Source organism: Anastrepha obliqua, chromosome 5 (genome assembly GCF_027943255.1).
Source record: "Anastrepha obliqua isolate idAnaObli1 chromosome 5, idAnaObli1_1.0, whole genome shotgun sequence".
Taxonomy (NCBI): Eukaryota; Metazoa; Arthropoda; class Insecta; order Diptera; family Tephritidae; genus Anastrepha; species Anastrepha obliqua.
The window spans coordinates 95,166,397-95,192,600 of NC_072896.1; the positions used below are offsets into that span (position 1 = coordinate 95,166,397).

Below are 26,204 nucleotides of genomic sequence, written 5' to 3' on the forward strand. Positions count from 1 at the left end.
ATGTTCAATTTCGATTGTTCATCAGACGTTAATAAGTCAACAACACTAAGAGGCAACATTATCGATTTACCTTTTTCAAGACAAAATTAAACTCGAAACACCCCCTTTCATTTCCTACTTTTTCTATCATCGTCCTATTCTCAACAGAGAAATGGTTCATTACCATGCACACAGGAAGAAGGCATATGCAAATACAAATGCGTGAATTTATATAATATACATATGCGCATATACATACATATTTATGTATGCTCACTCAAGTAGGAGAGCGCCAGATGTCGAATGTTTCTCGTTAACTAGGCGAGGTCACTGACTCAGTGTATGGGAGCTATGATATTTATTGATGAGAAGGCATTTTCTTTTTCACCGTGAATTGCTCAATAAAGTGTAGTTTTATTTTTTTTTTACTAATGGTGTAAATAAATGATAGTTTTCCATATGATTTGCTGAATGCCAAACAAGTTTAACCTTGTTTAGGTAAATAGCAATAGCGTAATAGACGAGAGTGTTTACTTTAGGCGTGTTTTACGGGTGGTGGTAACTCTCCGTAAGGGTGTAGAGTGGAGTCACTTAGGCCTGTAGGTTCATTGTGAACGATTAGCTTGGGTTGAATTTCCTCCTCTAATTCCCAACGCGGTGAAATTCCTTCGTCTCTCGGATAAACGATAAAATGTTGTGGATGGCTGCTAAACATTCAAAAAAGTAAGGGTTTAAACGGCGATGTCTTGTTCTGAGATGTTTGGGACCATGTTAGAGGAAGTGCTTAATATTTTTCACCTTCTCCACTGCGATGGAAATTCTTAAATACAAATTCCATATGTTTTACAAATTTTACCATTAGGTAGTGCCCAGTGGTGATACCAACCACTGTACTAATGGAAGACTAATCTAGATTGTTGAAGTGTGTTTATTCTTTCTGGACCAGATCTGTTTGGTTAGCTCACAAGTGAGCTCCGTGGTTTATATACTGCTGGCTTCCGCGGCGCAGACCGACCTGATCTTGATGCCAGTCAATGACAAACGTCCGAAACATTTTTTAATAAAAACCGTCTGCATTTTGGAAGCAGCAGAAAATTGTCAAAATATGGAAAGTGGCACTAATATTGTGGCAAGCTATCACTGTGTCTGCTATTAATTACCATTATATACCTTTAAGGCAGGAGATTTTAATTATATACAGGGTTATTAAAATATTCAAATGAATTCCAATTCTTAAATAAAAAGTCCACAACGTTTTTCTTCTAATAATATTTTATTTAAATTTTTCTAGGAGAACTTTGGGTTCTACGTCATTCATTTTGCGTTTCACAAAATTTAACTTCAGCTTTGTGAAACACAAAATTCGCTCAGAGCCGAATAACGGTCTGCTAGGTAGTACAACTCTAAAAATCTTTCCACCATGTACAATAGGCTTCTTCTATTCATCATTTCCCCGCTCGCTATCTCTATGCTTGATTAACTTGACGAAAAATTTGCATGCGAAAGCAACAACAAATTATCGAGTAAGATTCGCCGCTAGCGAGTATGGCTATAGCTCATTGGCCGCACTGCCTTACCAACACATGTAATTTAAGCCAGCTCTCTTCCCGCATTGCCGACATACATATGTTCATTTGAACCAGTTGCCTCATCTTTTCGAAACTTGCGAAAAGAAAAGGCCGAATCTTAAAGAAAGTGAATCCCATATATTGACAAGTCTGGGGCATTATCATCGTCATCAAAATCAATTATCATCATCATCCAAATCAGATAAAAAAATTTCCACCTCACCTTTTTTTGGAGGCCGTCTTCTAGACCAAATTGTCATTAAACTAAAGTCTAAAAGAAAATCAATAATTACAGAAATGGAACTAAAAAAGATAAAAATTCACCTTTGAAAAAACTAAGTTAAATATATATACGTACATACCCATCAGCGTAAAAGGAGAAGTTTCGACTATTTATTTATTCACTAACTAATTTTTATGAATTTCCTATTTCTTATTATAAATTTCCTATATCTCTCGTGTTCTTACCACTTATTTTTAGTTTATATAGTTTTTCAAAGTCCAAGATAGTTTTTCGATATATGTCTTTTCCTTAGCACTTATTTTCTATAGGAGCCTATTTCTGATAAAAATTTTCTTTCTGTGAATGAAATGCAAGCATTATCTGTTATATTTGAATAAATTAATTAAACAATTAATTTTAAATTTATTATATCTAAATGCAAAAATACGTACTTGCAAAAAAAGGTGTAAATAAAAACTTTAACTAGTGAAAAAAAATAGAAGGTTAAGTTACGAGTAATATTTTATTAAAAATGCTCACGTGAATGATGCAGCGCATAACGAAAGAAAAAGGTCAACAGTGTCTTAAGTTGCGGCAGTACTCGCTTTTGTTGGTCATTCCCCACACTTTTCTATTCACAAATTTCTACCCCTCTACTGCTTTTTTTTACAAGTCTTAGGGTCATACTAAGGGACACAAATGTCATTTCCAGTGACTACCCAACACATCTCAACTTTGCTGTCACTAAAAATTGGATCACAACAACTTGCTTGTAATGCGAGCCATTAATTCGCATGACGTCACTGCAAGAATTTACTCCGAAAAGCCCATACCACCGCCACACCAAAACAACAAGTACCCGCAATACATCAAGTGGTGCTTCAAGGATGCTTAATTTTGATCAACACCACAAATATCTGCATACATACATACATATGCACGTGCCTTCTAATACTTTGGCATTCTCTGCAAACACAAAGAAAAAAAAAATGTGCGGTACTCAAACAGCTTTCCACGGTCTTAGCAAAGTAAGCTCTCAAAGCTGCGGGAAAAGCGTCACAGCGTGCGTTAAGTCGCTTTTTTGCTCAAGAAAATGAACCTTTTTACGCATTAATGCCTTGAATGCTTATTTATAAGGACATATGAACATATGTATGTAAGTGTATGCGTGGATTCGTATTACAAAGTGTGTGTATGTATGTATGTATGCTTATAAAGTCGCACGCAAGCAAATGAGTGTATGACAGATATACATTTGTACGTAAGTAGGTCTGTGAATAGTACTTTGTAACATTTTTGCAGCACATACATATTTATATGCATTATAAATATTCATACATACCTGCTTTTGTAAACGCATGCGTTCTTGATAGGAAACAAGCAGTTACGCTGCCTCACAATGCTTCAAATATCCATTGAATTTGTCTCGAGTGAGGATGAAAAATTTCTATTGCACTCTGGTTCAAAACGGGACATTTTTGGCATAAATTGTGAAAATATATTTATTTATTTATAATACAGGGTTGCCCATATTCGACGGACCCATGTGTTGTTCGATGACTCTTTGGGCCCATTCCAATCGACGAGGCTTCTCCGCAGGCAACAATCTTTGTGTCAATTGAATCTTATACGGGAATAAATGCAAATCAATGCGGATAATTCGTTGTAGTAAAGTGGTCCGAGCAATGCCCAACTGCTGAGAACGGCGATTTTGGGATGTCCTTGGCGACGTCTCAAAACTGGCCCGCACAAGAGCAATATTCTCATCCGACCGCCTTGGACGCATCACCAGTCGAAAACCTTTCGTACAAACGTTTAAGGCGCACTTTTCACATTATTTCATTTTTTATACGCACGTTGAGTTTTCACAATTGACTTCTTTTGTTGAATATAAATTTCAACAATTTGGGAGCGCTCGCGTGGCATGTACTGTTCCATGGCAAAAATCTGCTTGGACTGACGCTTCCAACGCGGTATGTCCTTAAGCGATTTGACGTCTCTGTCAAAAGATACAGGGTTGCCAGATGGGTCCGTCGCATATTAACACCCCTGTATTTCACAAATTTGGTGCTTTTGAGGAGTGGAAAAAACCAGCTAGAGTAGTTTCAGCACGTTGACTTATATATTTTGTGTTTTTCCAGCTTGACGCGTGTTGAGCCTGTAATTTGATATTTTTATCCAGAAGTTTGGTATTTTTTAGCATAAACTTATAAACACCTTCACTCGCCCCAAAGATGGAACCAACTCGTGAACATTTTCGTGCAATGATTTATTACGATTTACGACGTGCATATCGCGACAGGAGTGCATTGACTGACTTACTTCGACCTTTGGCCTTGAAGTACCATACTTCATCACTGTGAAATGTTACTAAAATAGGTTCCAAAGTGAACCTCGATCCTTGCAGGATGAATTTCGTGAAGACCGTCCAAAAATGGTTGTTGTGCCAGAAACAATCGATTTTGCGTGTCAATTGAAAGCGCAAGATCGTCATGCGACATATCGCTTTCTTGAGTATTATTAGGACCAGTAGACATCAAATATTTTATGAACATTTGGGCGTCAAGAAGATTTGTTTTCGTTGGATACCGCATAATTTGATGATGGATTCGTGCCGAGCGTTGATTGGTGTAAAGAAATGTTGGAGAAATTCAGTCACGGTGGCTCAAAGCGCGTCTGTAACATAGTAATAGGTGACGAATCTGGCATCTATGCGTATGAGGCGGCAAAGGTGGCCGAATAACGCCAGCCTGGAAAATAGCTGTCCAAAAAAAACAGAACCGCTGCTGATCAGCAGAAGCAAGCAGAAAGAAAATATCAATATCAGTTGGTGGCCACGATATAGAATCGCAGAGGTCTATAAAATATCTTGGCATGTACATTAATGCCAGACTAACATTCAGGCAATATCTTACAGCTGTTAGTGTGTAGGCGACAAAAGTTAGGAACGCACTTATGGGAATGCTACCGAACATAGGCTCTCGGAGAAAAATTCTTTCCACTGTGACAGACTCCATAATGCTGTACGCCTCTGCAATCTGTGCTGGAGCAAAAAAGTGCCATTTGAAAGAAGCACTGCAGGTCAGTGCAACAAGTGCGTTGTGCCTTTAGAACGGTGTCGGACAATGCAATCTGCATCATACCTAGCATAATGCGTGCATCCGGGCAAACTTACAGAAGTGGTTGTACTGCTCGCAAGGCACGAAGCCGGCAGAGAAGAACTGAAACAAGCAGAACGTTCTATCTCGATAGCTAACTGGGAATCAAAATGGAACCAGTCATCAAAAGGCCGGTGGGCGCATAGGTTGATCAAACGGATTAACGAGTGGATCTGTCGAAAACACGGAGACGTTGATTTCTTCCTAACGCAGTTATTAAGTGGACATGGATGTTTCCAAAAATGTTTGCATCGCACAGACTTGGCTGGTAGTCCTTATTTTCCAGAATACTTGGACGAAGAGGAGACGGTCGATCATGTGGCTTTTTATTGCAGCAAGTTTGTTAAGGAACGCGATGACCTAGAACAACTGGTGTGTTTCTAATGCCCAATAACCAAGTTACACAAATGCTCGAGTCGAATGAAAAATGGAGGGCGGTACAAGTTTTGCAACACGAATTATCGCAATATTAACTTTGCAACGCGGCCGCAACCACATCTGTCGCATTGATAAAATGAAGCAAGACGAGCAGCAGACGAATACAACTGAGCTTATTGCTCACGATGGCTTCCACGCTTGTGAACCAAACAGCTGGGCTATACAAATAGACAAGTAGTGAAGCGCATTAATGGCCAAATAAAGATTCATATAACTTTAAATAACTTTTTTTATTTTATGAAAAAATTATTCAAAATCAAAAATGAATGCTTCATTTTGCGCCACCTTATATAAGTAAAGGGTGTTTTTTTTAGAGGTTAGGTTTTCAAGATGAAATAAAACGTATATAATTTAATGTTATGGCCAAGAATTTAGCTTTATTATAAAGATAAGGGTTTGCCATTATGTTTTAAAAATGATTTCGGGCAAGTGGTCGCCGCGGCTGGCTCGAATAAATTCCAGCCGAGAGGCCCAATTTTCGACCACTTTTTGCAGCAATTGGGGCCGTATGTCAGCAATAACGCGCCGAATATTCTCTTCCAAGACGTCAATCGTCTCGGGCTTATCTGCGTAGACAAGGGACTTCACATAGCCCCACAAGAAATAGTCCAGCGGTGTTATATCGCACGATCTTGGAGGCCACGCCACAGGTCCACGGCGCGAGATAATGCGCTCAGCAAAAGTTTCCTTCAATAAATCGATTGTTGCGTTGGCTGTATGGCATGTAGCGCCGTCTTGTTGGAACCAAAGGTCGTCCACATCAACATCGTCCAATTCAGGCACGAAAAAGTCATTAATCATGTCTCTATAGCGCACTCCATTGACTGTAACATTATGGCCGGCTTCATTTTTAAAGAAATATGGATCAATGATTCCCTCTGTCCATAGAGCACACCAAACAGTGACTTTTTGAGGATGTAACGGCGTCTCGGCAATGGCTTGTGGATTATGTTCACTCCAAATGCGACAATTTTGCTTATTGACATACCCATTCAACCAAAAGTGAGCTTCATCGCTGAACAAAATTTTCTTGTGAAAATCGGGATCGGTGGCCATCTCGTTTTGGGCCCATTCACCGAACGTGCGACGCGCTTGATGGTCGTTCGGCTTCAATTCTTGCACGAGTTGGATTTTGCAAACCAAGATCCTTCCGCAAAATCTTCCATAAAGTGGATGGGCACATCTCCAATTGCTGCGCGCGATGGCGGATGGACTCATTCGGGTCTTCTTCGATACTCTGCTCCACAGCAGCAATAGCGTCTTCGGTGCGCACTGTACGACGTCTCTGAGGATGCGTATTAGCCACTAGAGCAAACGTGGTGCGAAACCGATCCATGGTTAATCGAATTAGTGACTCTGATGGACGATTATGTCGACCGAATATTGGACGCAGCGCGCGAATGCGTCGCGCGAACCGAACCATTATTTTCGTAAGAATTTGCACGATTTGCAAACGTTGTTCAGGTGTAAGTCTATTCATTATGAAATAGCAAACCAAACTGAGCATAAATCAAGTGGCAGCTGTCAAAAAGACCATCTACGAAAAAAGTAGTGCCAACTTGAAAACCTAACCTCTAAGAAAAAAGTTCCATAAAGTGGCAGATATAAAAAACAAATTTTACGCCGAAATTCTATAATTCGAGCCCAATGTACCTCGATTTGATTCTGCATGCGTCTAGTGGCTATTTACTTATACCATTGACACACATTTTTGTTTGCTTTTGTGTTTTGTTTTAACATTCACTTAAAATTTAACGCCCAAGGATGGTTTTTATGCTGGCACTAGAACAGGCGAATGGCCTAATAGCCATTGTAGTATGTTCGGACGGCTATTCATGCAAATGTACACTCACACACATGTGCACACGGATTTGTTTGTACGCACGTATTCGTGTTGTTGCTGCACTAAGCCAATATCTGAAAAACAATGGAGTAGTAGCCCAGACGCAAGCTGTTCCATAAGATAGATTTAACAAAAGGGACTTTTTGCAGTTGGCAAGATGTGGTTAAAAAAGATGAGTTCATCTCTGTGTGTGTGTGTGTATGTAAGTTTGACTAATTTTTAATTGGTGGGCTTATGCGTGTGCTATCCATGTGAGTGTCGCTTTACAAAAGGATGCTCTGTGAAAGGAAAGTTATATGATATCATAATTGTGTCTTTATTTTACATTAGATTTGAGTTGGTAATAAATTAGATGAATTAGGCTCGCTTGACTTCACATTGATGATTGACCTATTTTTAAATTCAAAGTTTCTTCGATGTTTAATCTAACTTTAATTTTATTTTGTATGGCATGTCTTCAAGGTGCCATCTCAATGTGTTGGCTCTTAAAAAAAATAGTTCCTGAATTCAAATTGTACGCTGACTTGCAAGATTTAGGACAATTGGCGTCTCTGAACTGTTATTTGAGTTGTTATTTGAAGGAGCCCTCACATCTAATAAATTTAGTGACTACTCCTTATGGAAGGCAGCAAAGTAATTCAATCGTCCGATGAAACGCATAGCAGCCATCAAAATGAACGATATCCAAAGGGCGAAAACTAATGAGCAAAAAATAAATTTATTTGCAGAGAATCTTCGTAAAACCTTCTCTGCCGATGAGTGATATGCAGATATTGATATCGCGTTAAACTGGATTGAAAGTGATGCCATCATTGTGTCTTCATACCGACCTCTATCTTTTCTAGCAATGCTTTTTGAATGAAATTGAAAAGTAATGAGCTTTCCCGCGCGGAGCGTCTGCCAAGCGATCAACCGATTCGGCTGGTGGGGGAAAATGATCGTTGGACCTTCCCCTTCCACTAGAAACCGGTCTCAATTCGTTGGCAACAGCGGTGCAGTCAACATCGCTCCGCGCATGAAAGCTGTTTTAAAAGTGTGTTAGGATTTTGCAATGGCGAAAATGCAGCGATCAACCATGCTGATCATCTTTTTCGACTCTCGAGGCATCGTCCACATGGAGTTTGTGCCTCCAGGAAGCACTGTAAACACGGCATTTTACAAAGAAGTGCCCCTTCGGCTGAAAAACCGCGTCGCCCGGGTTTGGCCCGACCTCGTCAACAATTGGACCCTTCATCACGACAATGCGCCTGGGCACACCGCCTTCCTCTGCACCTCTGCATTGGCCAAGATGGGGGTTCCGGTGCTTCCCCATCCTTCCTACAGCCCAGACCTGTCCCCTCCGGACTTCTTCTTGTTCCCGCGCCTGAAAAGAAAGCTGAAGGGGAGGCGTTTCGACTCCATCGAGGCGATCCAAAAAACTGTGACAGCCGAAGGTTTAATAAAACTGCTTAAAAAAAATAAGGCTCATTACTTTTCAATCAAACCCTGTATACAATTCAACATCGGTATACATTGTATTCGGCCTGAAAAAAAAAATAGCTTAAACGTCAACGAATCAAATATCTTGATGCTAAATTGCCTTCGAAGGTGCATGTAAAGGAAAAGCGTGAAGAGCTGGAATTAAAATTAACTCTAACAAAATTAGTATCTTTTCTAAGTTTTTTTTCAACATTTTCAGTTTTCAAATTTTTTGTGTTAATATTTTGTTTTTGGTTTTTAAGGTCTTAATTGTTTTTAACACTTATCATCCTCGTTTTCGAATTTCGAACAGTTTGTTTTTATGATTTTATTATTATTTATACGCGTGGCATTCGCCTAATAATAAGTAGTTTTGAGTAGTTGTAATATTGACGGAGACGTTGGTAAAAAATAAAAAACTTATGCCGTGGGCGAGCTTATCTAAATCAGCATTGCAGTGTAGTACTACCTCAAAAACTTACATAGTTCGGTTCAGTATAAACATACAAACTCTTTTTTCAAAACATGACGATTTTCCTTGCTGCGGTACTCATTTTTTTTACTTTCGGAAAGATTCCTACTATTCACGACACATAGGTTAACAATTTGTACAGCGGTCTCAAAAACACATTGGTTTTGTTTTTGTTGGCCTTTCTAGAAACTTCTATACAGGAAGAAAGAAATTTCTATGTATATTTATAATCGTTTCTCGAAGCCTCTTACACTTACATTACATATCAAGTGTAAATAATTTCGTCTCGTTACCAAAGAGATCACTATTTCGTGGTAGCTAAGTTACGACAACGAATTTCAATAGTAAATGACAACAAAGGCTATAAAAAATTAAAGTGGAATACAGATGAACTTATAAATAATGAAGATATGAAAGCAAAGTACAAAGATACGATTGAAAACATTTTATTAAATGAAAATAGCACAAATAATGACTCAACTGAATTAGATATTGAAGATCAATGGAATAAACTGAAAGCTGCAATCATAAAAACCGCAAAGAATACTATTGGAGAGAAGGATCAGTAATGAACGAATGGTATGATGAGGAATGCAGAGCAGCTAATTATACGAAAAAGGAAGCTAGAATAAAATATATGGAAAGAAACACGCGTACAAATAGATTATATTATGAAAATAAAAGAAAAGAAGCTAAGAAAATAATGCGAAAAAAGAAAAAAACATACATGAAGCGGCAAATTGAACAAATTGAAAGCGATTTTAGAAACAAAAATGTCACAGCTATGTATCAGAACATCAAAAAACAGACTAAAACATTTCAACCTCGAACAAATATATGCAAAGCAAAGGATGGTTCCATAAACAAGATGGTTCCAAAAACAACAAGTAATAAATAGATGGAAAGAATATTTCAACGAACTACTTAACAAAGAAAACTACGATAATACAAGTAAGGAGGAACAAGTAGTACATACGGCCGAAATCTATGTTGAAGAACCTAGCTTTGACGAAGTACTATTGGCTATAAGAAAACTTAAAAACCATAAAAGCTGTGGTGAAGATGAAATATGGTGGACATGAACTACATAAACAATATTCATCTTAGTAAACCAAATATGACATTTAAATGAAATACCCACTGGATGGGCATCAAGCATAATAACAGGTGGCGCTAAAGTAATCCTCCTATCAGAAAATGCTATAAATTTTGCGATTGGCTCCTTATGTCAGTTCTGTTTCGGCATTTGTATAGTAAACACATGCGAAATACACGTTAATAAACAATGTTACGCTACACTGCTCCAGAACGCGGAATATTGCTGACTATTTATTTGATCAATAACACAGGTCAACAACGTTTTGTTCTAGGAAAGTGTAGGGTCATTTTCGAAGTAATTTTTTGCGTAGAATCCGAATCCGGGGTTTAAATTGCTCTATCACGTCAGGATTTTGAGATATATCCTCGCTGAGATATATATAAACGCTGTTTTTGCCCATTTTTGAGGTTATGTAGCTACGCAGATTTGGCTCTTCATAAAAAAGTAAACAGAGTATTTTAAAGTATAAGTCTTCCTCTTTTAAATACCGTTGAGTTTGCTTAAATATCTTTATTTTTCACTGTGATATCGCATTTTGAAGTTTCCATGTTTGTGAATTTTTCGATATTCGAAAATCCATTGAGATAACATGAGACGTGATACGGTCGATTACATAGTCGCACAAAAAAAAATAAAAAAAACTTCAAAATGCGATATCTCAGTGAAAAATTAAGATATTTGAGCAAACTCAACGGCATTTAAAAGAGGAAGACTTATAATTTAAAATACCACGTCTACTTTTTTATAAAGAGCAAAATCTTCGTAGCTACATAACCTCAAAAATGGGCAAAAACAGCGTTTTTTGCACTTTCAGGTTAGGATATCTCAAAGTCCTGACGTGATAGAGCAATTTAAACCCCGGATTCGGATTCTACGCAAAAAATTACTTCGGAAATGACACTATACTTTTTTGACTTATACTTTTTTTGCAGACCTGTGTAATCGGTCGGTGACTTTGGCACAACGTGAATTTCGTCACAGATTTCCTCGCCGTACAACGCCTACTGGTAAAACACTGCGACGTTTAGCCTCTCGCCTTGAAGAGACTGGCACAACACGAGATGCTGCCAGGCGTGGCAGACGCCGGAGTAGCCGTTATGCAGAGAATATTGCTGCTGTAGCCGAGGATGTCATGGAAGCGCCGTCGACATCGATCAGACGACGTGCCACGCAAATAGGTATCAGTCGACGGTCTTTACAGCGAATTTTGGTACAAGATTTGAAGATGTTTCCGTACAAAGTCCAGACCGTGAATCAGCTGTTAGCTGCTGACCGCCAATCGCGTCTAATATACGCTCAAGCCATCCTTAATCACCACCAAGAGGAAGATGATTTTTCATCAAAACTAATCATGAGTGATGAGACCCATTTCCATCTTAGCGGGTACGTAAATAAGCAAAATTTACGCTTCTGGCGCACTGAAAATCCGCGTGTAACCCACGAAGAGCCATTACACCTGCTCAAAGTCACTGTATGGTGTGCTGTTTTCACTGGCGGAGTCATCGGGCCTTTTTTCTTCGAAGACATCGCGGGCCAAACGGTTACTGTGAATGGTGAGCGCTACAGAGCAATGATCAACGAGTTATTTTTGCCGCAATTTGATGAATTGGGATTGGAAAACATGTGGTTCCAACAGGATGGTGCAACGGCACACACTGCACGTGCCACAACCGATATGCTGAAGGATGCATTTCCCGCGCGTCCAATTCTCCCGTTTTGGCGATTTGCACTGGCCAGCAAGATCGCCTGATTTGACCGCTCCAGACTTCTTTTTGTGGGGCTTTTTGAAGTCGCGGGTTTATGTCAACAAGCCTCATACTCTTGCAGCTCTTAAAGACAATATCCGTCAAGAATGTGAGGCCCTATCGCCGGAAGTTTTGGCCAAAGTGATGGAAAATGCCATAAAAAGGGCTCAAATGGCAATCAACTGTGGCGGCGGCCATTCACATGACATCATATTCTCGACTTGATGTAAAAAAAATTAAAAGACCAAATAAAAATAATCCACAAGAAGAATCAAAGTTTTTCATTTTTTTTTTTAAATTACAGCCAAAAAGGATCGGAAGGTTACTTTTGCGCCACCTTGTAGTGCCTATGTATACACAAAAAAGGACATAAAACTGAATACCAAAATTACAGAGGAATATCTTTACTTAATACAGGTTATAAAGTATTTACTAACATTCTATTTGAAAGACTGAATATTTGTGCTGAAGACATCCTAGACGATTACCAATGTGGTTTTAAAACAACCGCTCAACGATTGATTAAGGTTTTACTGTCCACCAGATATTCGAAAAGTTTTACGAATATAAAATTGATATATTTTGCCTCTTTGTTGACTTCAAACCACCATTTGACAGTACAAATAGAAAACAAATAAAATACTGCTTTCAGAAGAAAAAGAGGACGCCCACGAAAGCGATGGTTAGATGACGTCGAATCAGATCTTAAGAAAATGAACGTACACAACTGGAGAGATGTAGCCATGGATAGAATAAAGAGGAGAAAAATTGTTGATGAAGCTATGGTCCACCACGGATTGTGAAGCTAAGAAGAAGAAGAAGAGAGCGTTGCATGCATGAGTATAGTAAAGCTCTAAACCAATTTTGTGTGCAGGAGTTTCTCTTTCAAAGTAAGAGCTCTTACTTACTTACTTAGGTGGCCATAACAACCCGTTACCGAGTTACGGCCGACCTCACTAGCTCTCTCCAGGCGCCTCTGCTCCGCGCGCGCCTTCTCCAATTCTGTATACCAAGCGAGCATAGGGTTTCCTCCACTTGGTCTTTCCACCGGAGCAATGGTCTTCCTCTTCGTCGGCTCCCTTGGACTTCGCCCTCAAACACCTTCCTTGCTGGAGCTTCTTCATCCATACGCACGACATGCCCTAGCCAACGCAGGCGTTGGATGGCGATGCGTTGAACTACGTCAATGTCGGCGTAGAGCTCATACAGCTCGTGGTTCATTCTTGAACGGTAGTCTTCGCCAACGCGCACAGGACCGAAGATCTTACGAAGAACTTTTCTCTCGAACACCCCAAGAGCGGCTGCATCGCTTTGTGACACTACCCATGCCTCTGCGCCATAAAGCAACACGGGTATGATGAGCGTCTTGTAAAGTGTTAGTTTGGTCATGCGAGAGAGGGCTCGACTACTCAATTGCTTACTTAGCCCATAGTAACACCTATTAGCAAGAGTGATTCTCCGTTTGATCTCCAGGCTGATATCGTTGTTGCTGTTAACGGCGGTGCCAAGATAAACAAACTCTGGCACAACTTCGAAAGTATAGTTGTCCGCAATGACGTGCGTTCCTACACGCCGTGTGTTCCGCGTTGTAGACAACATATACTTCGTTTTACCCTCGTTCACTGCCAGACCCACTCGTGATGATTCCTTCTCGATAGCAGAAAACGCAGCCGTGACATCTCGCTTACAGCGGCCGATAATGTCAATGTCATCGGCGTACGCAAGGAGCTGGACACATTTGTAAAAAATAGTGCCATTACGATGCACACCTGCTTTTCGGAGCACCCCTTCCATCACGAAGTTGAAGAGGTTGCATGACAGTGGATCGCCTTGTCTGAAACCTCGAACGGTACTGAATGGCTCGGAGAGGTTATTTCCTACCTTGACGGAGCTGGTTGTGTTGCTCAACGTCATTCTGCAAAGCCGTATGAGCTTCGCTGGTATACCGAACTCAGACATGGTGGCGTACAGGCAATCCCTTATCGGGCTATCGAACGCAGCTTTATAGTCGACAAAGAGATGATGGGTGTCGACTTGCTTTTCATGGGTCTTTTCCAGGATTTGGCGTAATGTGAAAATCTGGTCGATGGTGGACTTACCACTTCTGAAGCCGCACTGATAAGGCCCGATCAGTGTGTTGGCAAACGGCTTAAGTCTTCCACATAGGACGCTAGACAGGACCTTGTAGGCGATGGTTAGAAGACTTGATGCCCCGGTAGTTGGTGCAGATCGTCGGGTCACCCTTCTTCAGTACAGGACAAAGGACACTGAGATTCCAATCGTCGGGCATGCTTTCTGCTAGCCATATTTTGCAGATGAGCTGATGCATGCTCCCTATCAGCACATCGCCGCCAGTCTTGAACAATTCAGCGGGCAAGCCGTCAGCGCCAGCCGCTTTGTTATTCTTGAGTCGCTGAATGGCAACTCTGACTTCGGCATGACTAGGTGGTGGAACGTCCAAATTATCGTCGATTGGCGGTATCGGGTCATCTTCTACTGGGTCGGAATTGTGTGCGTCATCGCCAGCAAGTAAATTGCAGAAGTGTTCCCTCCATATGCTCAGTGTGGACTGTGTATCCATAACCAGATTTCCGTTTTTATCTTTGCAGGCTGATGCTCCGGTCTTGAAACCTTGTGTCAGACGCTTGACTTGTTGGTAGAATTTTCGAGCATCATTCCTGCCCCTGTACTCCTCTAGCATCTCACGCTCACGCTTCTCCTGTTCTCGTTTCTTGCGTCTGAAGAGGCGCCTCTCTTCCGATCTCTTTTCCCTGTAGTTATCTCGCACGGCCCGCGTTGCAGCTGACTGCAGAGATCTTTTGTAAGCTGCATTCTTCGCTGCAGTAGCTTCGCGACACTCTTCGTCGTACCATTGGTTTCGTTTAGGTGGGCGTTGAAACCCAATGGTTTTTTCAGCGGCAGCTCGCATAGAGCGGGATATATGTGCCCAAAGTCCGCCTGCGTCTGCAGGTAGAGAATCGTGGAGGAGCAACTCCGAGAGGTGAGCGGAATAAATTTCGGCAGTCCGTTGTGATAGCAGCTTAGCGACGTCTAGCTTTCGTTGCGTAGTGGGGCGCACGTTCTTCGCATTGCATAACCGCATGCGTATCTTGGCTGCGACAAGATAGTGGTCAGAGTCGATGTTCACTCCACGGAACGTTCGCACATCCTGCACACATGAAGCATGCCTTCCGTCGATCACAACATGATCAATTTGGTTGCACGTTCTTTGATCAGGGGACAGCCAGGTGACCTTATGGATGTTGAGGTGTTGGAATCTGGTGCTACTAACTACCATGTTTCGCGCCGCAGCGAAGTCGATCAACCTTAGACCATTGTTCGATGAGGTCTCGTGGAGGCTGAACTGACCGACGGTGGGATTGAAGACAGATTCTCGCCCAACCTTTGCGTTGAAGTCCCCGAGTACGATCTTCACGTCGTGGGCTGGGCAGCGGTCATATACTTGCTCGAGTCTCGCATAGAAATTGTCTTTGATGGCATCGTCTTTTTCCTCCGTTGGGGCGTGCGCGCAAATCAGGCTTATGTTGAAGAACCGTGCCTTGATACGGATTGTGGCTAGCCTATCGCTCACAGGTGTGAACCTAGAGACGTGGGACCGAAGCCTCCCGCTTACAACAAATCCGCATCCTAATTCGCGCCGCTCCGCATGGCAGCTGTAGTAGATATCGCAGCCTGCTTGCTTAGAGCAGCCTTGTCCTGTCCATCTTATCTCCTGGATGGCGGTGATATCAGCCTTAATTTTTTCGAGGGCTTCCGCCAACTGGATAGAGGCACCTTCCCTATTTAGGGTTCGGACATTCCAGGTGCATATCCGTAAATCGTAGTCCGGTTTTCGTTTGCGATGGTCGTCAACGTGGAGGGGTTCATTATCCGAGGCTATTGCGGTCTTCACTGGTTGTGTTTTGTTTTCCGTGGCGGGTCCCAAACCCAGCGCACAACCCAAATTTAATGTCTTGGGGGGACATTCGTCTCACACATTCGTTCACTGCCCGGCGGGTGCTCAGCAGCTATCCAGGATGGCCAAGGAAAAGACAGGATCAAATCCAGGGGGCTGTGTGTCGACTGGGATAAAGCAAGTGACAAGGATAGGTCCCTGGAGTTTGCCATGTTAAACCCAGTCAAGGCCGTTGCCTTGTATTGCTAAATCCCATACATCCCAGTAAGAGCTCAGTTTGCAAAATTTATTAGCGATCAATTAATAGACTGACGTTTACCTGATAGAATGCTTCATTGTCTTTCACTACCTTGGGAGCATAGAAAATTAACTAGATGGGCTTGGTACTACGACATGAAGGTTATGACGACAAGGAACGGCAAAATTTTACGAATCAGCACCCTTTTCTGGGTTCTTACCAAAGCCCGCTTAAAAGAACTTTTCGAAGACTGTGAATATACAGAATTTATCCGACACTGGATGAGTAATCTAGGATAGTGACAGGTTCAACAGTTTATCCCGCCCTCCAGAAGAGGATCAAATAGGCTCCTTGGATGGAGAGGAACTCTTACTGTATATTATTTGGGGCATTTTAATTTTCGTTATCATTTCAATCAACGAGGATTAGAGGAAACAACTGTCTAAGTTTTTGCGAACTGGATGATGAAAAGCCAGTGCACATATCCTGCAAATGTAGAGCTCCCCCAATACGCAGATTCGCGCACCCAGCTGGTGCAACTTTAAATTCATTGGTGATATGGAACAAAAAGTCCAAGTCCCAAAAAATTCAAGTTCATAAGAAGCCTCCTTTTATAGCCTCATAGAGAAAGGGCAATAAGCCATATTAGAGGTTGTAGTATTAGACAATGAAATTTTATTTAAACAATTCATTTAAAAACAGTTTAAACTTACATTTAGAAGAAGAAAAGTTCTTCGAGATGGAAATTATGTAACGCATGCAATGTTAATAAAAATCAATTTCTCATAGCCTTAGCTTCTAACGTACAATTCTCTGTATTTCTATTCGGTTGTGCTGAAAAAATTTCAAGCTGGCGCAAAATGAACCACCCTATCGGAAGATTTATAATTTTTGCAAAAGCCGGCGTGCATCAGTTATATTTGACACTTGTGAATTAGACAGCTGGAGTATACAAACAATGGATCAATAAATGCTGAAAATAAAGATTTCCATAATCCAAATTAATCTTTTTTTTATTCAGTAAGAAAGTGATAAGAAAACCAAATGGAATGATTAAATCAAAATAAAAAATGCCTGCTATGCCGTAAATATATTAAATATTAATACTTAAAATTTTGTTTTAATTTTTTCTACTCCAATGTAAACTCACGATTGTAATTTTAAAATACTGTACATCAGTGAATGCGTGCAATTTATCGTTAGTTGGGCACTTCCTATTTCCGTTTTCCGGTAAATGAGTGAGTTTGCCGCTATTCCCAGAGCGAGCTGGACTGTGATTCAAAGAGAGAGCACAAACATATGGACATAAGAGACCACTTTGAGTGGGTCAAATGAGTGCGAAATGGTGCCAAAAGTACATACATACAGACATAAATACATATATACATTCAACAAAACAGAGAGAAGCAATTTCCTGCTATATGTTTGTTTGCTTGTGTGCCTACCTATTCATACAATTTGTTTATTTCCTTTTGTTTACTTGGCACTTTGCTCGGATTCGCCCGCAACTGACTTACATAAAATTCAGCTGTGCGAATGAATGTTTGAATAAATGTATGTACATGTGGGTGCATGAATGTAGGTCTGTATGCATAAATGTATATTTCGCGATTCACTCATCTCATTCCGCGCGAAAAAAAACTCAGTTGGCATTTCACGCGACGCATCGCAGCTCTCATTTGCCCATTTGATTTGCTGATTCGATAGCAGCAACGGTGGTGCGGTGATGGCCTGCTGGTTCTGTAGCTAGTAGTTGGACCGAGCATTTGTGTGAGAAGTGAAGCTTGTTGATGGGAATTTTATTTGGACTTTTAAATTTAGTAGATTTTGGCATTTCGATGCGCGTCGCGTTGCTCTCAAACTTTTTCGCTCAGCTTCTTCTTCCTTGGCTTCGACATTGTGCACGTTTCATGTGATTCGTGTGTGTGTGTGTTTGTTTGTTTGTTGGTTTTATTATTGTGTAATGAGAGATTTCTGCTTATCAGTGACAGAGTGATGCATAATATTAAATAACCATCATAATAATGATAACAATAACAACAACTTTGATGAGTGACTTATTATTATCTGTCTGCTATTATTTTCATAGTGCAATTTGCGTGCGCCAGCTGTTTGTGTGATTTATGAAGTGTTGAAAAAAAGTTGACATTTCGCGCTATTTGCCAACAAACGCTTTGAAATTTATCTTTTTCAATCGTTGCATGTACATATGCCTATATGTATGTGTGTGTACTCGTGTTTGTTGTACGCCGCTGCATGCGTTGGCTGTAGCCATTCAAGCACATAATCGTGTTGAAGATACATTTTCATGCCTGTCAAAGTGGCAATTAAGAAGTTGGCAGCAAATTAAACAACCGTTATTGCCTTCTTGAATCGCTCACAATATATTGTTCAAGTGCATAACTCTATTAGCCAGTCAGCCAGTCAGCTGTTAAAACTTTCGCTGCGCACGGCCGGCGTCGTTTTTTGTTTGTTTATAAATTTTAGCAGACGTGCGGTGTTCAAGTGAAATAAGAGCTTAAAATAAGTCATGAAAAGCGCGTTTCGTGCCGCATCAAGCAAATAAAAGAAGACAAACACATTAAATACAAAACAAACACATAAAATAAGTCTCTAGTGAATAACTTTTCAAGAGTTGGGTTGCGAGCTGTGAAATATTGGGTAATCAAAATCAATTATTCACGTCGCGTAAGTCGTTTGGCGTGTTATATATAACACTTTTTTGTCTTTTTTGTACATTCGTATGGATGTATGTATGTGCATAAAAATATACACTCATCTCCATTTCAAGTCTGATTGAATTTATGTACACGGCGCGAACACTCAATGTTGCATGTCTGCCGCCCTCATCAAAGTTGCTGATTCTTAAATTTTTTGCTGCCAGTACTGACTTCATTGTGTGCGAAGGTAAGTGCTGAGTATTATTCGTACTTTTTCTAAATAATTTTATATTTGAAATGCTTGCGCAGTGCATAGCTATTATGGAGAAAATCTTTTATTCCGAGAAAGAGTTAACTTTGGCTTTGTACTTCTACTACGAATTTCTTATAAAACAAGTAAGGAAGTGCTAAATTCGGTACGGACCAAACTTTATATACCTGCATATATTTTTATAGAATTTAATGCTGGTCCAATTGGGACTGCCTCAAGTCCGTTCCGCAGAAGCTGTCTTGAGGACGAGGAGGAATCATCTCAACACCTTCTTTTCAGCTGGCCTGCTCTCGTCTGGCAAAGATTTCGATATTTGGGCTCTCATTTTTTCGCTACGCATATCCGCAGCGGGTTTAAATATCATATATCTGGTGAAGTTCATTGATGATGCGGCTAATTACGAACGTAAATCAGCAATCGTCGGCGTCGTCGGCGTCGTCGTAAGCGCACGGTCATCATCCCCTAATCCCAAGGCTCCTTCTTCCTTCCTTCCCCTTTCTCCTTTCCCCTGTATGGCATCACAACGGACGAATTTTGAATATTTGTCCAAGTGGACTCCAAGCAAGGGCAACCATTTAACTAAACCTAACCTAATGTGAGCTGGTTGTTAATTTTTGCAACCAAACAAACGCTTAGACGATGAGAATTATAAGTTGTAACTTCAGAGGGGTGGACGGAAATTTAGTCTTAACATCGGCCGCTGTAAACGAATAGGTTGGTGTTTACCATTCGGAAGTGCACAGGTGCGAATTTCTTTGCATGCAACACCAAATGATGGAAAATCTTTTTTCTAATTGCGGTCGCCCTTCATACCATCGGCGTACTAATAAGAAATGACAGCAGCATGCAGGACTGTATATCTGATTCGATAGCCGTTGCCACGGCAGTCGGTTCTACGTCACCGCAACGACTCGGATTTATAACCGACCAAGGACTGTCACTCCAGCAGCTTTTCTCGTAATTGTATAGGGAATGCTTATGCTGCTACAACAACAAAAACAACAACCGTTTATCCGGCAGAATTGCATACTAAGCTAACATAAATCTCCTAAAATCAAAATCTCACTCACGTAGGTGGAAACTGGCTATTTGTAAATCGCTCATTTGACCCGTGTTGACCTACGGCGCAGAAATTGGGAGCATGAATCTGGCAGACGAGGAGCGCCTAAGAATATTTGAGGGCAAAATATTGCGTAAAGTATGATACTTGGCCCAATACGCGAGAAAGATGGCGAGTACGTAATCAGGTATAATAAGGAGGCAAAGATGAGGATCCTCATGGATGACGCTAGACCACAAAAAATTCTGCTGGATTACAATTCCTTTAAGCTTAAGACTCCATAGCTGACCAAAAACAAGTCACCGAGGACCTGAAAAAATTAGGCTTCAAAAACTTCAAATCTCTAGCGCTTCCTCTCGTGTTGAATGGAGGAAGATTGCTGAGGCAAATAAAGTACACTATGTACTAAGAGCAAGTCTCCGACTGTATTTCTGCCATAAAAGAGTCCTTGTTGCGAAAGCTATTTAGGGAATGGCGAAGTGGAATTAGCTCGCGAGGTTAAGATTCAGGCAATGAATATCTGTGAAATTTTCTTAGCATGCATAATTTCTAAGCCTCATCCCTATCCCCATGCTTCCGGAACTATCATTGATACCAAAAACTCATAAAAGTACGTAAAAGGTAGCCCATAGTCTGCGAGATAAAAGTCACTTCAAATCAAAATCGAAAGCGAAACATTGGAGTAGTCTAACGTTGTTGTTATTGTTAAATCTGAAATTATTTGTTTGAAATCTTCACAAAGCCACACGTAATGATGTTTCTCCTTTTCAAAAAATCAATTATGCAAAACTTCATCGGTACCTATTCCTCTTTAAAGGTGGTCAACACGTCGTGGTTTTGAAAAAAATTGAGGATAAATTTCATAAAAACTTTTTTTTTTTATATTTTTACTTTACTAGGGATAAAAATCGATTTTTTTTTTGCATGTTATTGTAGTAAAACATTTCAAAAATACCGTGTTAAAATTTTAAGTCAATCCGAGCAAAACTTTTTAAGTTATAGAGCATAAGGCCGAGCCGCCTCAAACATCTGCCGAGACGCAGCAGTTGCGCGCGTAGTCCGTTACAAACTTTAAACGCGGTTTTCTCGAACCTTTTTTTTTAAAGTGCGTAGTCATTGGCATTTGAAAACTACTCAACCGATCCTTTTGAAATTTTGCACACATATTTTACATATAAAAAACCTCCTCCCAACGTTTTTTTTTGCCATTTTTTTTATATTAAGGTGGTTTTACACCTACAAAATGGCGGCATTTTTTCGTCAAAAATCACTTTTTACTTCAAACGACTACCAAATGGCTGAAAATGAAAATAAATCGTCAAAATAAACGTTGGGGGGAAGTTTAACTCATACTTTAACTAAATTATTCGATTTTTTTGATTTCAGATGATTCTACGCTGAGATATGCTGACTACTGCAAAATGTATTTTTGAAAAGACGTCTACGTAAATGTGCTCTCATTCGCTCATTTTGCAATATTTTTACAAAAATTGTATCAAATATTCTTGAAATGTTACTTTATAATATGCAATAACTTTTAATAAACTGACTTGAACCGTTTCGCTACAATAAATTCATGAAAAAAGTGTTTTTTTTTAGCGTTTATCCCTTACCCCCCCCCTTAATCAAAGTAAAATTAAACTATAATTAACTAGTTTCAATTGTAATGAGTGAATGAAAAAGATACCATTTCTTATACTTTACAAAGCAAAATTATTAGATAATATTAAGAATTTAGCTCAACAATTAATTTAGTACCAATTTGAAGTGGTTCTTTGTGGAGGAAAAATGCAGGCCATCCTGGCATTTGAAAGCAAATTAAAATCTCCCAGAGTTCTAGAAATCGGAGCATTGGAAGCATAATTAGTTCTTACCGTCCCTAACCAGAAAAAATCATGATTCCGTAAACTTCGCTGAGGAATACTGAAATCGACTTTCTCGAGTAGCAGTGAGGAGTGAATAACCCCATTTATTAAATCGAAAAGGAAAGTAATGGAAATAATAGTCCTTCTAATATCTAGTGATTTTAGATTTATGAGCAAGCACCGACTTTTATAGGATGGAATTGGATCTGTGAAATGAAAGAATGCAAAGCATAACCCACAAAAGCTTTCTGGACACGTTCCAGCCTATGAATTAATGATAACATTTGCAGTTTGTTACTAAAGCACGAATAATTTTCCACTATGTCAATTAATTTTTCGTCGTTCATTTTTAATATTCAATTTTGTATCGCAAACTACAATACAAAACAAATGTCAAGTACTTCACAGCTGTTTACGGATACAGGAAAAATCCAAATCGTTATGGCGTCTAGTGCGACACCTATAATCGTTTACTGTGATGTCAATATGTTGGATCAGAATAGCTGACTGCTTTGATTACGGTTATGGCTAAGGTAGGCTACCACTGATTGCAGCTTAATTCTAGCCATTGTTATGAAAGCTTTAAACTCCCATCCAGTCAGATAAAGAAAGCCTGAGAAAGTCAACAACTGGCCAATTCCATTCATTAGATAACAAAGGAGGATAGGAATTTCAAAGATGAGGCAGCAATAGAATAGTTGTGAAAACATTTCATCTTAAATGAACATTTGTGGACATATTTGTCATAATAAAGCTCTACTGAAAATAATAAAATACTTGGAAAAAGCTAAATTCAAGCACAACGTAAAAATCCCATAAAATGTCTCATTGACTTATGCAATATCAGATTTCCAGCTGCGTGAATAAATAACTTTTATTTGCAATTTTGCTTTTTCATTAGAAATATAATAAATATAATATTACACCTAGCGCTCGACACAGGTAAGAGCCAATTTTACCCCCATTTAGTCCTGCTGCTATTTATGTAAGTGAATAAAATCGATGTCCATAAAATTTGATACTTTTATGTAATAAATTATTTTAATATCTGTACGAAATAGCCAATGCAAAGCATTTTAGTGCCGGTAGTTAAATTCAAAAGCAGCGGCCATTGGCAACGCTTAATGGTGGCAATTTGGAAATAAATATGATATTTACGAAGTTGTGAATTTTAAATATGATTTCCAATAAAAGTGAGCCACCTGTGTTGGCATTTATTACAATTTTCTTAATTACTAAGATTGGTTGTCATGCGCAACGATTCTATGAAAGCTCAAACGTTAAATGAATAAATTTGATGAAAATATGCGAATTGTCCCCACTTCAAAGTAATATTGCAGCGTGGGGAGCATCCATTGGCCAGTTGAAGTATTTGCGGTGTGTGATTCATTAAATGATCTTTGCTAATTTACTGAATTTACCATCTCCGCTATGCAGCTGCTGTTAGAAAATACTGCGTTATAAAAAAAAATCTTCTAGCATGAAATCAGTACTGCGGATATTCCGGCTACGAGTACTGACCGACAATTGACGTAGTGGTCATTATTAAAATACTTATGTGTTTGACAGTACATATGTATGTATGTATGCTTGCGTGCGTGTGTTTCTAAAGCCATACATCGTGCATGAAAATTCACTAGTAAAGCTGCGATTAGTGGTGCCCTACCTTAGCCATACTCATAACCATAGCAGCCAGCAGTTTTGATAAAACATATGGGCAACACTGTAAATGATTATAGCTGTCGCCCGGTATGTCGTAACCATAACCATAACCGTATGCATCTATTGAATTTCTCTTTTTCCCCGTAACCGAAAGCGGCTGTGAAATGCTTTACATTTCGTCCCCTTAGTATAACAATAGCCTATGTGCTCATAGGCTATTATTTTTTTATTGAATTTTTGGATTCTCCATCGTCGATTTTATATGTGGTCAAAATTTTGTCAAATTCTAGTTCCACAAAGTGGGTCAAAACGTCAGTCAAAAAATAATAAATATTTACAGACATAACGAGATTTGAGTGAGAGCTACTTTCGACAAAAAGTTTGAAATTCATTTTCTCAAAACATCAAAAAATGTATAGGCTATTTTAATACTAAGGGGACGATTTGTTTTAATATTTGCGATAAAAATTTGAATAATACATAGAAATGAACGACGAAAAATGAATTAACTTAGTGGAAAATTATCCATGTTTTCATGACAAAATGCAAATGCTGTCATTAAGTCTACTTCAATATCAGCGGTTTATGGTTACGGTATGACTAATCGAGAAATGCTGTAATGTTGCGGTTATGGTTATGGTTACGGTTATGGCGTTATGGCTACGGCACCACTAATTGTAGCTTAAAGAACTAGTGCTCTGAATTACTATTTAAAATTAGTATATAAGGTGGCACAAAATTAATCATCCAATAAATTTTAAACTAGTTCAAACAAGCTTAGTTTGGGATTGGTCCAAAAATATATAGTTATGAACTAGTACCAAAAGGCATACGAAATTCAGTTCAAATAGTACTAATAAGTGAATGATATATTTTGTCACTTTTATGACAGTTTAAAAATATATAATTTTGAGCTACACTAAAAATGGATACCTTGGAACTAGTTCGAAAAGTTATAGTTATGTACTAGTCCAAAAAATATAAAAAATTTAGTTGCAACATTTATTCTCAATTATATTATTCTGAACTTATAGTGAAATTCTTATGACACCCAATTCAAATAGAACGAAAGCATATCCAAGGTGGCGCAAAATAATCATATTATTTCTTGTTTTATAATTTTTTTACTAAATTAAAAAAAAATAATAATTTTGAGTAATGGAAATCTTTATTTTGAACTTGCGCGCTTCATTGTTTTTTGTACTTAGTCTTGCCATAAATTCTGTGACAAATTTTACAGTGCATATGGCGAGAACAAATTCGCAGAAAAAAGTTCCGTTATTTTTGCATTTGTTCGTATGCAATGTTTACTCATAAATTATACTCAGTTTCGTGACAAATTTCGCTTGTTAACAATGGAGTGGGGAGCTAAGGAAAATCGCATTGCCGGAATTGTATTAAAGAAATGTGGTAAAAGTACAAATGAGATTAACGAATAGCTGACAAAACTTAAAATTTCGAGAATATTTGTTTAACGCATGATCAACCGTTTCTGCCAAACATCTGAAGCGACAGACAGGAAAAGAAGTGGTCGTCTTCTCGTGGTTCGAACCAGTGCAGCCCTAAACGCCGTTCGAGAGTGAATTCACAGAACTCCCCTTAGCAAGCAGAAAATCATGTTCAGTGAAATGAATGCAAGACCAGATCCATGTCAAGACTAATTAGAGATGATCACCGCATGAAAGCCTTGCTCAATCGATTATCTTTTGACAACTCGCTTGAAGAAAATTAGACTCGACAGATGCAAGCAGCTACTTCGGTGGCATGCAGTCAACGCCCATGGAAATATTCTTTTCACAGGTGAGAAAATTTCACTCTTGAAGAAATTTTTAATAAGCAAAACGACAACAAGATCTATGCTAAAACTTCTAAGGACGCCAAAAATGTTATTCCAAGGGTTCAGAGTGGCTACCATCTAGCCCCCGTAATGGTTTGGTGGGGAGTGCCTTGTAAAGGCAAATCTCTTCATTTCGGCGAAAAAGTGGTTAGGACCGGACCAAAAGTGTACCAGCAGTATGTCTTAGAAGGCGTGGTGCAGCAGTTGAGGGAGGGCGTTGGATCTTCCAGCAAGATTCCGCTCTAGCCCATAAGGCGAAAACCATCAACAATATTCCTCGGTTCATAGCCGCACCAGATTGGCCGTCTGGAAGTCCAGATCTGAATCCATTAGACTAGAGTAGTCAGAATTGGAGAACATGGCCTGTCGAGGACTTCACAGAAATTTGGAGAGTCTCAAACAATTTTTGGTTTGAGCAGCGACGTCAAAATCCATGGAAATCGTGCGTGCTGCAAGAGCTGACTGACTTAATCGTTTGAAGGCTGCTGTTAAAGCAAATGATGAGCATTTCGAATGAAAATTAAAATTTTTTTCCTTAATATTTACATGATTAAATAAAACTAACTGCATTACAAAATGTATTTTAATTTGATATCTATAACGGACTTAGGTTAGGTTAGATTGATCTGGCTGGCTGAAAGGTCTCACATAAACCTATTGGTCCTTAGTGGTACCAGATGGAGTTTGACCCTTGCGTTTCCTTGTAATAGGC

The 26,204-nt window shown here is 39.4% G+C and overlaps 1 pseudogene; it reads left to right on the forward strand.

Annotated features, from left to right (window-relative positions):
* Nucleotides 1-4,294, forward strand: part of LOC129248890 (zinc finger BED domain-containing protein 4-like) — a 30,601-nt pseudogene extending 26,307 nt beyond the window's left edge.
* Nucleotides 4,295-26,204: the final 21,910 nt, after the last annotated feature.